Source organism: Equus przewalskii, chromosome 3 (assembly GCF_037783145.1).
Source record: "Equus przewalskii isolate Varuska chromosome 3, EquPr2, whole genome shotgun sequence".
NCBI lineage: Eukaryota > Metazoa > Chordata > Mammalia > Perissodactyla > Equidae > Equus > Equus przewalskii.
This window is the reverse complement of record NC_091833.1, coordinates 46701464-46719117: the sequence shown is the minus strand read 5'-3', so window position 1 is coordinate 46719117 and position 17654 is coordinate 46701464. Positions and strand designations below refer to the sequence as shown.

Here is a 17654-nt window from a genome sequence, read left to right as displayed (position 1 = left end):
AAACAGAGTGAAGTTGTACCTTATGCTACTTAAATAATGTGGGCGTTATTCACAAGTCACTCTAATCTCCCAACATTAGACAAAAAATAGCAGATTTCCTGAGAAAAACCAAGTGTAAGTGGCAGCAGATGATAATTTTATTTTCCTTTGTAAACAACCCTAACTGAAATGCTTAAGATTTTTTCTCCATGGCTCAAATATGGGAATGAAGGAAGAGATCAAATGAAATGAGTAAAGACAGAATCATTAAGCAGTTATGGAAATGTGGGGGTCCAGGTGGTCACTGAAGGCTAGGGTTTGGCTTATGCTGTTTGCGTCGCCAGCCTGGCAGGTTAGAATACGGGAGGTTAAACAAACGCATCTTGTACTTCAAGAACCTTATGGCATAAAATGATATATTAAAACTATTACCAAAATATCCAATATGCTTTTCTATGTTGTATACTAAAATTATGGTTTCATTATATTTTTCCTTGAAATGATTTTTTTCTCATACACTGTGATCTACTATATTATGTTGGCCTGGTGTTAATACTTCCTACAAAAATATATGAACATAAGGATTGTAGTTAACATAAACATTTGTTATATATATATTCAGTTCAAATATATATACCAAACTAAATTTCATAAAAAGGTTATTTGGAGTCTATACTTTTGGCTATGAAGGTAGAGAATAGGAAGTTGCTTAGACTTCTCTTTGTCCTTCTCCATCCGGAGCGTCCTTACTGCTGTTCTTTCTATACTTAGAGTCAAGCCTGATCTCTCCACAGATGGTTTTAGCGACAGCAAATTGTGCTAATTAATAGACAAGCTCTCAAGTTACAACTGTTGGTTTCAAATCCCAGATTCTCACTTACTCATTATTTGTGCTTGGTTAAGTTTCTTAACTTCTTTGAGGCCTTGAGTTCCTTCTATGGGTTATAGTTAAAATGAGAATACTTACCTCATAGAGTGCTTTTGAAAGACAGATGAAATAATAAAGTTTTTAGAACAGTTCCTCAATAAGATGTTAAGTCTATGTGCTAATCATAATAAGCCTTACTGCACTCCTAATATTATTGGTTTTATATTTTTAAAAGTCCTATTAGAGCTAAGATGTCCATAAATTTCTTTTTAGGGAGGAGAAATAAATATCAGCACTGGCAAAGAATGAAAAGAGACAAATGAAATTTAGTAAAACAAAAATTCCTGTGTTATAAATATAGATTGGTTCCTCTATAATGCTCAGTACTTCCTATCAAAGAGCTCAAGTTGATTCTTTTGCTTATGAAATAATAAGTAATTATGGCTTTGCAAGAAGTTTTGAGGGATACTGTAATGAGTGATTTTTTAAAGGGAGGTTCTATGTTTAGTAATCGATACTAACCTTTAGGAGATTTCAAAACTAGAGATAAAGACTATGTACATTAAAATCGAAACTAGGATAGGTCTTCCTCAGTTTGCCTTTGTTTAAAAAAAAAACAACAGATGTATAGGATTCATTATTACATCAATCTTTAAACTAATGAAAGGACCAGTCAGACTAAATGAACTGGCATATAAAATATATTTTACAACATATTAGTTGTGGAAAAACTGTATAAATTTTCCTTTAACCTCTAGAATAGTCTTTTCCTCACAACCGCCCCCACCCTAATATGTGAAAAAGCTAATTTAAGTGTTCAGCATTACAGTTCATAGTGTGGATTACTGCGATTAACTGTGCATCTCGAAGCAATGTATAGCTGTTACGCAAAATCACTGTCAACAGATGATACATTAAGAAGCACAGCTCTGCCGTGCATCCAGTCCTTGATGCTGAGAAATACAGCAGGGAGGTGGAATATGCTAATGGAAAATTGACCCAAGGTCAGAGGGAGAAAAGCAAAATGACATTCTTTGTTGGTTTCAAAATGAGAAAGCCATTTCTACTGCAGGGTAAAGTTAAAATAAAAGTTAAAGAAAATCAGTAAAAGAAAATTTAGATATTTCACCTACTTGTTACTCCTTACCTGGAAAATAGTTCAGTGATTTTGGTCACTGCAGAGAAAAGAAAGAGTTATTTACACTGTATATTATCCCTTCGGGATAACTACACTTTTATTTCCTAACATTTTTCCCCATATATTTACTCTAATAAGAGAAAATAGTATGTAGGATAGAACATTACTCTAGAAATTGTCCATGGTCTTTGTTCTATTTATGCTTTTATTACTTGTTGGGTAACCTTGAGAAAGTACATTTTTCTATATTTCTCCTTCTCCATTTTAAATAAGTATAATAATAATTGATAGCTATAATTATGTAGTTCAATGTTCTGGAGGGATAAAAAAGGTTATTAATTGATTAGTAGATTTATTTAGGTAAGTAGATTTTATAGTCGTTATTTTTCTCTGTATCCTTCTCTTTTGTGGGCACCTCCAGTACAGAGGGGTCCTCTAATGGTATTTCTAAGTTCATGGCACCCTGGCCTCATACTTCATCCTTTCTCTTATATATTTTTTTCTAATCACCATTTTTCCTTTTATGCACTTTTCTAATGAGTTTGATATATGCATTTTGATGACCATGTTTCCTTTAAAATATATCCCATTGTGTATGCTTAATTTACATAGCTCTAACTCAGTTTCTTTTTTCACTCAATCCTGTGTTTAAAACATCTATGGATTCTACTTCAATGCTTCTACATACTGCACAGAATTCCATTGTAGATATCCACTACAATTTATGTATTTATTATGTTAATGTTACCTCCAACGACCCTGGATTATCTCCAATTCTCTTTTACTGCAAACAATGCTGTGATGAAGCATTTTACTTTGTGCACCTGTCTGAACTTGTGCAGGAATATCTCTAAGGCTTAAAATTGTGACTGGAATAGTTGGGTCAAAGAAAATGTTTGATCTAATTTATTTTAATCTAATCTAATCTAATTAAATATATATATACATACACATATGTATATATATATAAATATATATATATACGCACGCACAGTCATGTGCCGCATAACAACGTTTCAGTCAACCACGAACTGCATGTATGATGGTGGTCCCATGAGATTAGTATCATATAGCCTAGGTGTGTAACAGGCTATTGCATCTAGATTTGTGTAAGTACATTCTGTGATGTTTGCACAATGACAAAATTGCCTAAGGACACATTTCTCAGAACGCATCCCCATCATTAAGCAATGCCTGACTGTATTTAATTTAATTGAATGCTCTAAATTTTCAACAAAGAGTAGATGTTTCTCTCCACAAATTTTGCGAATTAGTATTTTTTGTTGTTTGGTTCTGAGCATTGTGTAGTTACTTTTTTAGGTCTCCAGATATTTGGAACTTTTTTAAAATTAATAACCTTTTTTTTTAAGAGTAGTTTTAGGTTCCTAGCAAAATTGAGTGGAAAGTACAGAGACTTCCTGTATACAACCTGTCCCCACACACATGTGCAGCCTTCCCAACTATCAACATCCCTCAACAGAGTGGTACATTTATTACAGTCAATGAGCCTACATTGATAACATCATTATCACCCCAAGTTCATAGTTTACATTGGGGTTCACTCTTTCATGTGTTAGGAAGATTGGCTCTGAGCTAACATCTGTTGCCAATCTTCCTCTTTTTGCTTGAAGAAGATTGTCACTAAGCTGATATCTGTGCCAATCTTCCTCTATTTTATGTGGGATGCCGCCACAACGTGTCTTGACGAGCGGTGCTAGGTCTGCACCCAGCATCCGAACCTGCGAACCCTGGACCACTGAAGCGGAGTGTGAAAACTTAACCACTACACTACCAGGCCAGCCCCTGGGGTTCACTCTTAATGTGCATTCTAGGGGTTTTGAAAAATGTGTAATGACATGTATCCATCATTTTAGTACCATACAGAATAGTTCATTCTAATAGAAGTGCAGTGGTATCTCGTTGTTTTGATTTGCGTTTTCCTATGCATATGTTGTTGAACTTGTTTTCATATGCTTACTTGCCATCTATATATCTTTTCTGGTAGTATGTCTGTTCAGGTCTTTTGCCCATTTTCCAATTGGGTTATTCATTTTCTTTTTATTGAGTTTTAACAGTTCTTTGTATACTTTGTATAACAATCCTTTGTAAGATGCGTCTTTTGCAAATATTTTCTCTCAATCTGTGGCTTGTCTTATCCTCTTGATGTGGAGTCTTTTTAACTATTTTCTTTTCTAATTTCATTCCTTATGACTAAGGACCTATTAAGTGATTTTGTTCTTCTAAAATTGATTGCTGCCTCTTTTATAGCCTTGTCCATGGTCACATCTTGTGAATGTTTCATGAATGCTGCAAAATATTTATTGCTTGGAAAGGGGCATGTAAAGTTCAACACAATGTGCTGGGTAATAGCATAGGCCCTGGAATTCAGAAAAACTGATTTTGAAATCCTGTTTTGCCTCTTCTTTCTGAGAAACCTTGGGCAAAGTACCGAAACACTCTGCTTAGTTTTCCCATATAAAACAATGAGATAATGATTGGACACACTCTGTAGATTTGGACTGAGTATTAAATGAATTAATTTCCATTAGGTCCTTATATAGTACCTAGTAATGTGTTAGATACTCTCATGATTATTATTTGTTAGTTTGGAATAATTATGAAGTTTGTGGTATTTCTATATTTTTACTTCTTCTGCTTGAGCTCTCAGTTTCTGATAACACATTAAGTGCTTTTAATATTTCATAGTTTAGTTGCTTTATTTATATGAATATAGTCTGAAGCTGTATTATTAGGTGTGTCTCAGTCTGAAAATATTATATTGACTCATTTCTCTTTTGCTGGTGTATAATATACCACTTTGTTATGACACTTAGTTTTTCGCTTGTTTTGTTTTTCATTAAATACTATATTGTTTGATATTACAATTGACATCCTGGATTTCTTTTTGTTCATGGTCTTATTCCTTTATTTTTAGATCTCAGCCTCCTCCTAGTTTAACTATTTCTTGTATTCATGATATATTGCTCATTCTTATTTTTTTACTTGTTTGAGGATCTCTGATTATATTTGGTTTAACTATTTACATTTATTGTGGTCATTGATATATTAGCATTTTTTCTTCCATTTTATTTCCTATTTATTTTCATTTCTTGTCTTCCTTTGAATTTTTCAAATTTATTTCTGCTAATTTGAAGAATTGCTTAATCAATTTATGTTTTTTTGACTATTACCTCTATTAAGACTGATATTTATTTTTATCTTTTTATTTATTTCTTGTGCTTATCAATATGTGTATGTTTCCCTGAATGAAAATTATATATATATATACATGTTGGTGAGGAAGATTGACCCTGAGCTAACATTTGTCGCCAATCTTCCTCTTTATATTTTCTCCCCAAAGCCCAAGCAGATAGTTGTACACCCTAGTTGTAAGGCATCCTAGCTCTTCTATGTGGGATGCCGCCACAGCTTCACTTAATAAGTGGTGCATAGGTCCATGCCTAGACTCCAAACCAGTGAACTCCGGGCCACCGAAATGGAGCTCGTGAACTTAACCACTTGGCCGTGGGGCCGACTCCCGAAAATTACATTTTTTTTACTCACTCTCCCTTACCTTTTTTCCTTTTTGTATCCACACTTCTGTTTTTGCCATTGTGTTGATTTTTCTAAATTTTACATATTTTTGATCTTTTTTGTTTTAGACAACAGTGAACTTTACTAAATGATATATTAATGGCTAATTTATGTATGTCTCAAATTTTAAATCGCACTTCATAATGTAAGTGATAATTTGCTAGATATAAAATTCTAGGTTTAAATGGCCTTCCTTCAAACTCTTAAATATATCACTAATATTTCTTGCAGCCAGTATTGCTGTTAGGGAATCTGATATCAATTTATACCTTGTTTTTCGTAGGTGATCTACTTTTGCTTTCTATTGGCTTTTACAGTGACCTCTTTTCTTCTATTATAGCTTGTATATGATTGGGTGCATCTATGTGTCTCCCTAACTGCCCTGTTTATACCTTATGGACTTTTATAATTGTGTTTTTCCTCTTTCTTAAATTCTGGAAAATTCTCTACTAACCTTTCCTCATAGTTTCCTCCCATTCATTTACTTATTTAAAAAAATTTCCTCCCTAGGCTCCTTTTATACCAGTAAGGACATTTTTACTTTTATTTCCATGTTTCTTAACTTTCACTTTCCAATATCAAACTTTCCACTCCTTCTTGATTTCTTCTGGAGAGAATTAAGCCTCTTATTAAAAATTTTTTGTCCATATAATACTCACTGTAGATAGAGAGTGCCCATTTCAAACTAAATTAGATGGAAATTTTAGAAATTGAATGAAATTAAATCAAACATTCTCTAGATATGTAATGATAATGATATCAGCAACATCAACAACAACATCACACACCTGAGTGCCAGGTGTGTGAACTCATTTAATCTCGCTACAATCTTATGAAGTAGCTCCCATTAATAGCTCCTCTTAGAGATAATGAAGCTGGAGCATGAAACTACCTCTTCTCCTTAAAGCGGGTCTCTCACTTGCCAATTATTTTCCATTAAGGTACCATAGGTTATTTCTTTCATAAACCTAACATAAATCTGTTTCATTCTCATTACATAACTTTTCTGTTTCATTTTTCTTTTTCTCTTTTGTTTCGTTGGCCTCTACCACTAAAATGTAGTAAAATGAGTATAGAAAAATATCTGGTCTTTTCTTCACTGAATATTAAGTGCTGTAAATAGTACCTTACTTGTAGTAGTTTAATACATATTTGAGAAATCAATGTATTGGCTGAATATAGCCTTAACTTGTATTTGAATTACAGATAGTCCTTGATGGCCACGCTTTTAAAATCATAATGAGCCATAATTATGCTATGGATTTTTCAGTTAGGTATCCATGCGTAATTTGTAATACAGGCATAGCAGAGATATTCTAAGTTCAGTTCCAGACCACTGCAATAAAGTGAATATTGCAATAAAGCGAGTCACACGAAGTTTTTGGTTTCCCAGTGCCTATAAAAGTTATATTTACAATATACTGTAGTCTGTTAAGTGCACAATAGTATTACGTCTAAAGAACAATGTGCATACTTTAATTAAAAAATACTTTATTGGTAAAAAATGCTAACCATCCTCTGAGCCTTCAGCAAATCATAATCTTTTGCTAGTGGAAGGTCTTATAAAAAATGCAATATCTGCAAAGCATAATAAAGCAAAGCACAATAAAACAAGGTATGCCTGTATATTAAGTCAATATGCCATTGAGTTCTAAAACAAATTTTGCCTTTAAACCATGTTTGTGAGAAGTCTGTAAGGTTTGCATATTCTCAATGCTATATATCCTATAGAAAGGAAAAATTGAGAAAGTGCTAGAAATAAAATAAATTATTCATTACAAATATATATATATTTAAAGTGTGAGAAATATTAGTGAAGAAAGTACAGTTAATTTTAATGTATTTGAAGAATGGTAAATGCCTTCTTATCTGTCCTTTGGGAAATTACTTATTGTGAGTTAACAAAGGTTAAAAGGAGGAGTATCTAAACTTCCACTCAGGAGGCCAGAATACAAAGGTTCCAGGGTACAAAGAAGTTTATTAAAACATTAGAATCTAATTAAGACAAAAATAATGAGAACGTTTTCTTTGAGTAACTTATTAGAATATTCTTAGATCTAGAAAGGTTATAAATAGATTAATTCAATTTATGAAAGCAACTTTAAAATAGTTACAGCTGGACAAAGCTTTAAATAACAAACATTTTACAAAAGTAGACATATGAATAGCTAATAAACACGTACAAAGATGCTGAACAGTGTTAGTTATTAGGGAAGCACAAATTAAAATCACAAAGAGATACCACTGGAATGGCTACAGTCAGACAACATCAAGTGTTGATGGGAGTGTGGAGAAATTGGAACACTCATACATTGCTGGTGGGAAGGTAAAAGCTGAACAGTCTTGAAAAACATTTTGACAGCTTCTTAGGAAGTTAAATATAACCTATCATACAACTCATCAGTTTCACTCCTATCAGCTACTCTACAGAAATTGAAACATATGTCTGTACAAATACTTGTGCATAAATGTTCATGGTAACATTATTCTTAATAGCAAAAACCAGAAACAATCCGTATGTCATTCAACTAATAGTAGATAAATAAAACCTGTTGTCACACAGTGGAATACTATTCAGCAACAAAAAGGAACAAATGACTGATAAAATCTACAACAGAAATATATCTCAAAGACATTATGTTAAGTGAAAGGAGTCAGATGCAGAAGACTACTTATTGTATGATTTCATTTGCAAAAAGTGTCCTTAAAAGGCAAATTTATAGAGAGAAAGCAAATCAGCAGTTGCCTGGGCCTAGGAATAGTTCTGAGGATTGACTGCAAACACATGTAAGGAAACTTTTTGGAGAGATGGAAAGTTCTAAAACTGGTTGCTGTGATGGTGCAACAAATACCTACATTTATTAAAATCATAGAATTGTAAACTTACAAAGGGTGAATTTTATGGTATTCAATTTGTACCTCAATAGAGCTGTTGAAAATAGTTACTGTTATAAGGGCAAAGTGGAATTGATGTGTATTGGGGATTTGTCATAAGCTTACTAATAAAATTAAGTGAAATTACATAAAACATTTTTCTAATCATTTAATAATGATAATATCAATAACAATATTAATAAACACTTATTGAGTGCTTTCCATGTGCCAGGTTATTAACTCATTTAATCTCACCACATAGCCGGCCCAGTTGTGCAGCGGTTAAGTTTGCACGTTCCACCTCGGTGGCCTGGGGTTCGCCGGTTCAGATCCCGGGTGCAGACATGGCACCACTTGGCAAGCCATGCTGTGGTAGGCGTCCCACATATAAAGTAGAGGAGATGGGCACGGATGTTAGCTCAGGGCTGGTCTTTCTCAGAAAAAAGAGGAGGATTGGCAGCAGTTAGCTCAGGACTAATCTTCCTCAAAAAAAATCTCACCACAATCCTAAGAACAACCTACAAGTAATATCTCCCTTTTAGTGATAATGAAACCAAAATCAAAAAGGTGACTCTGCTCAGTAATCACACAGTCATCAAATAGTTAAACCAGGATATTGATCCAGGCTGTCTGGCTTAAGGGAGCCTACTCTTAACCAAATGTCCCTGCCACCACCATCCATCCCGTGTGTCCTGTGTTAAGCTGCAATGGGCTGCATGAAAGAATGGTGAGATGGAACTGTGTGATTTTTTACAAAGGAATTTGTTTCAATGTTGTAATGGTAATGATTAACATTTCAAGTAAGTGTGTTATGTGCAAAATTAGAGTATATGACTAATATTTAAACTGGTAACTAAAATTATATCAAACATACAGGTAAAAATTGTGATAATTACATATTTTGGAAATAAACCACTTGTCAGATCTATAATTTGCAAATATTTTCTCCCGGTTTATGGGTTGTCTTTTTGTTTCATTGATGGTTTCCTTTGCTGATCCGAGGCTTTTTAATCTGATGTAGTCCTATTTGTTTATTTTTTCTTTCATTTCCTTGCCTCAGTAGACATGGTATTCAAAAAGATACTGCTAAGACCAATGTCAAAGAGTGTACTGCCAATATTTTCTTCTAAGAGTTTTATGATTTCAGGTCTTTAATCCATTTAAAGTTACTTTTTGTGAATAGTAGAAGATAATGGTCAACTTTCATTCTTTTGCATGTGGCTGTCCAGTTTTCACAACACCACTTATTGAAGAGACTTTCCTTTCTCTACTGTCTTCTTGTTGTATTATATTGTATTCTCTATTGCATTATTGTGTTATTGGCTCCTTTGTCAAAGATTAGCTGTCCATAAGTGTGTGGGTTTATTTCTGGCCTCTCAAGTCTGTTCCACTGATCTGTGTGTTTGTTTTTCTGCCAGCACCATGCTGCTTGGATAACTATAGCTTTGTAGCGTACTTTGAAATCTGGGAGTGTGATGTCTCCAGCTTTGTTCTTTCTTCTCAGGATTGTTTTGGCTATTTGGGGTCTTTTGTTGTTCCATATAAATTTTAGGATTCTTTGTTTTGTTTCTGTGAAGAATGCCATTGGGATTCTGGTTGGGATTGCATTGATCTGTAGATTGCTTTAGGTAATATGACCATTTTCACTATGCTTATTCTTCCAATCCATGAGTATAGAATATCATTCCATTTCTTTACATCTTCTTCAATTTCTTTCAGTAATGTCTTATAGTTTTCAGTGTATAGGTCTTTCACCTCCTTGGTTAAATTTCTTCACAGATATTTTATTCTTTTTTTTGTGTGATTGTAAATGGGATTGTATTCTTGACTTCTCTTTCTGCTAGTTTGTTATTAGTGTATAGAAATGCAACTGTGAACACATACAACTCAATAACAACAAAATGAATAACCCAATAAAAAATTGGCAGAGGATCGAAATATTTTTCCGAAAAAGATATACAGATGAGAAACAAAAGGCACATGGGAAGACATTCAACATCACTGATTATTAAGGAAATGCAAATCAAAACTACAATGAAATATCACCTCACACCTGTCAGAATGGCTATAATTAGCAAGACAAAAAATAACAAATGTTGGAGAGTATGTGGAGAAAAGGGAACCCTCATACACGGCTGGTGGAAATGCAAACTGGTGCAGCCACTATGGAAAACAGTATGGAGATTTCTCAAAAAATTAAAAGTAGCAATACCATATGATCCAGCTATCCCACTACTGAATATTTATAGAACATGAAATCAACAATTCAAAGAGATTGTGCATCCCTACATTCATTGCAGCATTATTCACAATAGCCAAGATGTGGAAGCAACCCAAGGGCCCATCAATGGACGAGTGGATAAAGATGTGGGGTATATATATATATATATACAATTGAATACTACTCAGTCATTAAAAAAAACCCAAATGGGGCCATTTGTGGCAACATGGATGTACCTTGAGGGTATTGTGCTAAGCAAAATAAATCAGACAGAGAAAGACAAATACTGCATGACTTCACTCATATGTGGAAGATAAACAAATGTATAAATAAGGAGAACACACTGGTGGTTATCAGAGGAGAAGGGAGTGGGGGGAGTGTGAAAGGGGTAAAGGGGCACATATGTACGGTGACAGATAAAAATTAGACTATTGCTAGTGAACACAATGCAGTCTGTACAGAAACTGAAATATGATAATGTACACCTGAAATTTACACCATGTTATAAGCCAATATGACCTCAATTTAAAGTCCTAGGTTTTATATATTTTTAATTCACTTTAAAATAAATCACAACTAAAAAAATAATTGTGATAATTAAAAGTTGCTGAAACAAAAAAACCTGGAAACCTGTAGTGAAAACTTCACATAGCTTTAAAAAAAATGTATCCCTAGAAATTATTTTGCTCTCAGAACAAACATGTTAATCAATAACCAAGTAGTGAGGTGGGCTCTTACGTTATTTTGTATTTGATGAAGATCTATACTTTAACAGAAATAAAACTAAATGATTTTCTTTCTGAGATAAATTTTAAGTCTGCGAACCAAGAGAAAGTTTGGACTTGACAAAGATCCTGGTGGTATTTTTTCAGTAACTAAGAAGATATTTAGCCTATTCTTTGAAATGACTAAATAATAATCATTTAGACTTAAGTAAATGGTAGAAAAGAAAATGAGTATTATTACTGATATTTAATCTCAAATCTAGCATTATGTAAATGCCTTTTGAAATGACTGAAATGATGGAATGCAGTGAATGATCTATAATCTCTTTCATGTTTCAATGAATTGCGACAATAAAAAAATACCCTCAGATATCTTCTCCCAATTGTTAGGTTGTCTTTTCGTTTTGTTGATGGTTTCCTTTGCTGTGCAGAAACTTTTTAGTTTGATGTAGCCCCATTTGTTCATTTTTTCTTTTGTTGCCCTTGCCCAGTCACACATGGGACTTGAAAATATGCTGCTCAGACCAATGTCATAGAGCATACTGCCTATGTTTTCTTCTAGAAGTCTCATGGTCTTGGGTCTTACATTCAAGTCTTTAATCCATTTTGAGTTGATTTTTGTGCATGGTGTAAGGGAATGGTTTACTTTCATTCTTTTGCATGTGGCTGTCCAGTTTTCCCAACAGCGTTTATTGAAGAGACTCTCCTTTCTCCATCGTATGCTCTTGGCTCCCTTGTCGAATATTAGCTGTCCATAAATGTGTGGGTTTACTTCTGGGCTCTCAGTTTTGTTCCATTGATCTGTGTGTCTGTTTTTGTGCCAGTACCGTGCTGTTTGGGTTACTATGACTTTGTAGTATAATTTGAAATCGGGGAGTGTGATACCTCCAGCTTTGTTCTTTTTTCTCAGGAGTCCTTTGGCTATTCGGGGTCTTTTGTTGTTCCATATAAATTTTAGGATTCTTTGTTCTATTTCTGTAAAAAACGTTGTTGGAACTTTGATAGGGATTGCGTTGAATCTATACATTGCTTTAGGAAGTATGGACTTCTTAACAATGTTAATTTTTCCAGTCCAAGAGCACCGAATATGTTTGCATTTCTTTGTGTCTTCTTCGATTTCTTTCAACAATGTTTGATAGTTTTCGGTGTACAGATCTTTCACTTCTTTCGTTAAGTTTATTCCTAGGTATTTTATTCTTTTTGCTGTAATTGTAAATGGGATTGTATTCTTAATTTCTCTTTCTGCTACTTCGTTCTTAGTGTATAGAAACGCAGCGGATTTTTGTACATTGATTTTGTATCCTGCAACTTGACTGCATTCCTTTATTATTTCTAAAAGCTTTTGGGTGGACTCTTTAGGGTTTTCTAGATAGAAAATCATGTCATCTGCAAAGAGTGACAGTTTCACTTCTTGTTTTCCAATGTGGATCACTTTTATTTGCAAACCACATATCAGATAAGGGGTTAATATCCAAAATATACAAAGAACTCATACAGCTCAACAACAAAAAAACCCAACAATCCAATGAGAAAATGGGCAAAAGATCTGAACAGAGATTTCTCCAAAGAAGATATACAGATGGCCAACAGGCATATGAAAAGATGCTCAACATCATTAGCTATCAGGGAAATGCAAATCAAAACTACAATGAGGTATCACCTCACTCAGGTCAGAATGGCTATAATTAACAAGACAGGAAACAATAAATATTGGAGAGGGTGTGGAGAGAAGGGAACCCTTGTTCACTGCTGGTGGCAGTGCAAACTGGTGCAGCCACTATGGAAAGCAGTTTGGAGTGTCCTCAGAATATTAAGGATAGATCTACCATATGATCCAGCTATTCCACTGCTGGGTATTTATCCAAAGAACTTGAAAACACAAAGGCATAAAGATACTTGCACCCCTATGTTCAATGCGGCATTATACACAATAGCCAAGACTTGGAAGCAACCTAGGTGCCCATCAAGGGACAAATGGATAAAGAAGATGTGGTATTTATACATGATGGACTACTACTCAGCCATAAGAAATGACGAAATCCAGCCATTTGTGACAACATGGATGGACCTTGAGGGTATTATGCTGAGTGAAATAAGTCAGAGGGAGAAAGTCAAATACCATATGATCTCACTCATAAGTAGAAGATAAAAAGGACAAAAAAAAAAAACACGTAACCTTGGAGATTGGACTGGTGGTTACCATTGTGGAAGGGGGGAGGGGAGAGGGCCAAAGGGGTGATTAGGCTCACATGTGAGGGGATGCACTATAATTAGTGTTCGGGTGGTGAATATGATGGAATGTATCCAGAATTTGAAATATGATGTACATTTGAAAAAAATAAAAATTAAAAAAAATACCCTCAGGATTTACTTTGCAGGTTTTGTCAGGATTAACATAATAAAAACATACAGGGAAAGGATTAGAAGAATCATTTTAGGAAGGATATTAAATTCAATATTTATAGGATTTGAAAATGAAAAACAATAAATAGATGGTGCAGCAGGAAGCTGCAATGTGCCCTGTTTAAAAGAAAACCAATATATTGTCAAGTTAAGAATAGATAAAAATAATAGAATATACTGTTAGAAATATACACATCATTGCCTTTTGCTATGTTTACTCAAGATATAATTAAGTTCTATATCTTAAAATATGTGAAAAGAACTTTTGGGAAAATATAAAATTTAGACTTGAGAAGAAATATTATCCAAATGAGTCAAAAGTCACATACAAGTTGTTATAATGAACTCTTCCTTAGTTTTTCGCTAGTCCCTTAGGACTAAATATGTGATTACATGGACTATTTTCAAAAGTTCCCTGAATCCTTGTCAGTGGCAGGATATAATGAGAGTTTAATGAGAAGTCCCATTAAATTGAATGAGAGCATTGGATTTATTTCAGACAGGATTCTTATATTACTGTCCACTCTGCATATAAAAGTGCTTTTTATGTATTTATTGAATTGAATTAAATTAAATCACACGGAGGTTTTAGATTATAAATGCACAGGATCACAGCTGAAGGGCTACATGTCACAGAAAGACTATAAACATGTTTTTAAGAAATATTAAAGTACAACAGGTGCCACTCTGTAGGAGAGATTACTATTAACCATTGACGCTAAAATAATGTATAGTTTATTTTTAGAAAGCAAGAAGTATTCTTTTGAGAGTTAAGAGAATTGTGTCTAACTAAATCTTTATTAATTATGTTTTAAAATGTGGAAGCACCAGGTACTAATTATTTTTCTTAATGTTATCTCTTTCTACCTACGGACTATTTTCCAAAACAATTCTAAAATTTACTAAGTTGGCAGAATGAAATAAATGCATAGTAGGAGTTAGAGGTCTTATCTCAGACCAGAATAATCTTATTTACCTACTAATACTGTTTGAGTGTGTCTTAATTGTAATTCTGGACTTTAGCTCATAAAAAACAAAAAGTATTTATAGATGAACAATTTTATAAAGGTTTCATTTTATCCTCATTTAACCCTGTATGGTTTTATTAAAATAATACTGAACAATAATTTTATCTTATTCCTGTCACTGAAATCATCTTTGAGAAAAAATTGCAAAACTATTTTTTTTTTTGGTTTCACTTACCAATTTTCTTTTAAACATTTTATTGTTTTCCTTTTTCTCCCCAAAGCCCCCCGGTACATAGTTGTATATTCTTCGTTGCGGGTTCTTCTTGTTGTGGCATGTGGGACACTGCCTCTGCGTGGCTTGATGAGCAGTGCCATGTCCGCGCCCAGGATTCGAACCAACGAAACACCGGGCCGCCTGCAGTGGAGCACAAGAACTTTAACCACTCTGCCACGGGGCCAGCCCTCACTTACCAATTTTTATTTCAATATCAGTGTTATATTTCCTATCTGTTACCTATTATAATCATTATTTAGTCAACGTACCATTCACTATGCATGTAAACTAAAGAAAACATAACTAAATATAAATATATTTTAAAACTATTTAACATTCAAAATTATCATAATGACAAGGAGTCAGGTGTCTCGAGTAATGAACCAAATTAATAAATTATTAACATGCCCACCTAATTTTCAACCTTTATTTTCATTGTTCACTTGATGTCTTCTTAAATCCTTTCACCCATTTTATTCTTAAATAAGTTAATGGTTGTCATACTTGTTGACTTTTAATGGAAGTGAAATTGAATCAATGTCCTTTTTCATAACATCTTTTATATCCTTTGTTGAGATCTAATTCACATACCATAAACATCACCCTTTGAAAATGTAAAATTTAATAGTTTTTAGTATATTCACAGAGTTGAGTGAATTGTACTCACATCATCACTGTCTAATTCAGAATATTTTCAGTGTCTCATTGCTAATCCCATTAGCAGTCGTTCCCTATTCTCTAGTCTTCCAAGGTTATTTTGGATATTCTGAGTCCCTTGCCTTCCGATATCATTTTTAGTATCAACTTGTCAATTTTTGTAAGCAAAAAAAGCACCTTGGGTGTTAATAGGGATTGCATTGAATCTGTAGATCAATTTTTTCTTAATTTCATTTTTAGGTTATTTGTGCCTGCCTGTATACAGACATGCAATTTATTTTTGTATATTGATCTTGTATCCTGCAACATATCTGAACAGGTTTATTAGCTCTAATAGTTTTTTTTAGTCAATTACTTAGGATTTTCTATATACAAGATCATGTCATCTGTCAATAGTTTTACTTTTTTCCTTTACAATCTGAGTGACTTATTTCTCTTTCTTGCCCAGTTTCCTTGTCTCAAAACTCCAGTATGGTGTAGATAGAAGTAGCAAGAACAGATATCCCTGTTTTCTTGCTAATCTTAGATGGAAACATTCAATCTTTAATCATTAAGTGTGCTGTTTAATTGTGGGTTTTTCATGGTTGTCCTTTATCTATGAAAACTGAGGAAGTTCCCTTCTATTCCTATTGCCTTGACTACTTCTATCAAGAAAAGGTGTTGGAATTTATCAAATACTTTTTCTGTGTCTATTGAGATGATCATGTGGATTTTCTCCTTCATTCTATTAATATGATGTGTAACATTAATTTAATTTTATATATTAGAGGACTTGTACATTCCTGGGATAAATCATACTTGGTCATGTTATATAATTGTTTCCATATGTAGCTGGATGTGATTTGCTAGTACTTTGATGAATTTTTGCATCTGTGTTCATAAAAGCTAGGGTTTGTAGTTTTCTTGCAAAGTCTTCATCTAGTTTTGGTATCAATGTAATATTGGCTTTATAGAGTCATTACACAAATATCCAATGCTCCTCTATTTTATGGAAGCATTTGTGGAAAATTGATATTAATTCTTCTTAGAATGCTTCATAGAATTCACCAGTGAAGGAAGCTATCTTGCTCTGGGCTTTTTGTGGAAGGGGTTGGCTTTTTTTTTTTTTAAACTAATTCAGTGTTTTTACCTGTGTAGTCTATTTAGGTCTTCTATTTCTTCTCAGTAAGTTTTTGTATTTTGTGTCTTTTGCGGAATTTGTCCATTTCATCTACATCATTTATGTTTCGGCATATAATTTTTCATAGTATTCTCTTCTAACAGTTTTTATTTCTGGAAGATTGGTGGTTATGTATCCTCTTTTAATTTACTATTTTAGTGATTTGAGAATTCTTTCTTTTTGTGATCACTCTAGCTAAAATTTGGTCAATTTTGTTGATCTTTTTTGAAGAACCAACTTTCAGATTTGTTCATTTTTATTTTTGCTTTTCTACTTTATTTATTTCCACTCTTGCCTTTGTTATTTTCTTCCTTCTGCTGGCTGTCAGTTTAGTTTTATCTTCTTTTTTTCTAGCTTCTGAAGGTGAATGGTTGTGCATTGCCCTGAGATCTTTTTTCTTTTCTAATTTAGGCCTTTACAGCTACAGATTTCCCTGTAAGCACTGTTTTAGCTATATCCCTAAGTTTTGTTATGTTGTGTTTCCATTCACAGTAATTTCAAACTGTTTTTCTAATTTCCCATGAGATTTCTTTCTTGATCCACTGGTTATCTAGGAGTGTGTTATTTAATTTCCACATATTTGTACTTTCCAAAATTTCCCCTTCTTGTTGATTTCTATTTTAGTTCTATTTTGGTTGAAGAACATATTTTGTATAAATTCAATCATTTTAAATTTCTTGAGGCTTATTTTATGGCCTAACAGATGGTCTATTCCAGAGAGTCCTTGTGCCCTTGAGAAGAATGTATGTTCTGCTGTCATTGGGTGAAGTGTTCTATAGTTGCTTGTTAAGTTG

The 17654-nt window shown here is 33.5% G+C and overlaps 1 protein-coding gene across 2 annotated transcripts in view; it reads left to right on the top strand.

Annotated features, from left to right (window-relative positions):
* Nucleotides 1-17654, top strand: part of CCSER1 (coiled-coil serine rich protein 1) — a 1207616-nt gene that overhangs the window by 1111814 nt on the left and 78148 nt on the right. The window lies entirely within an intron of this gene.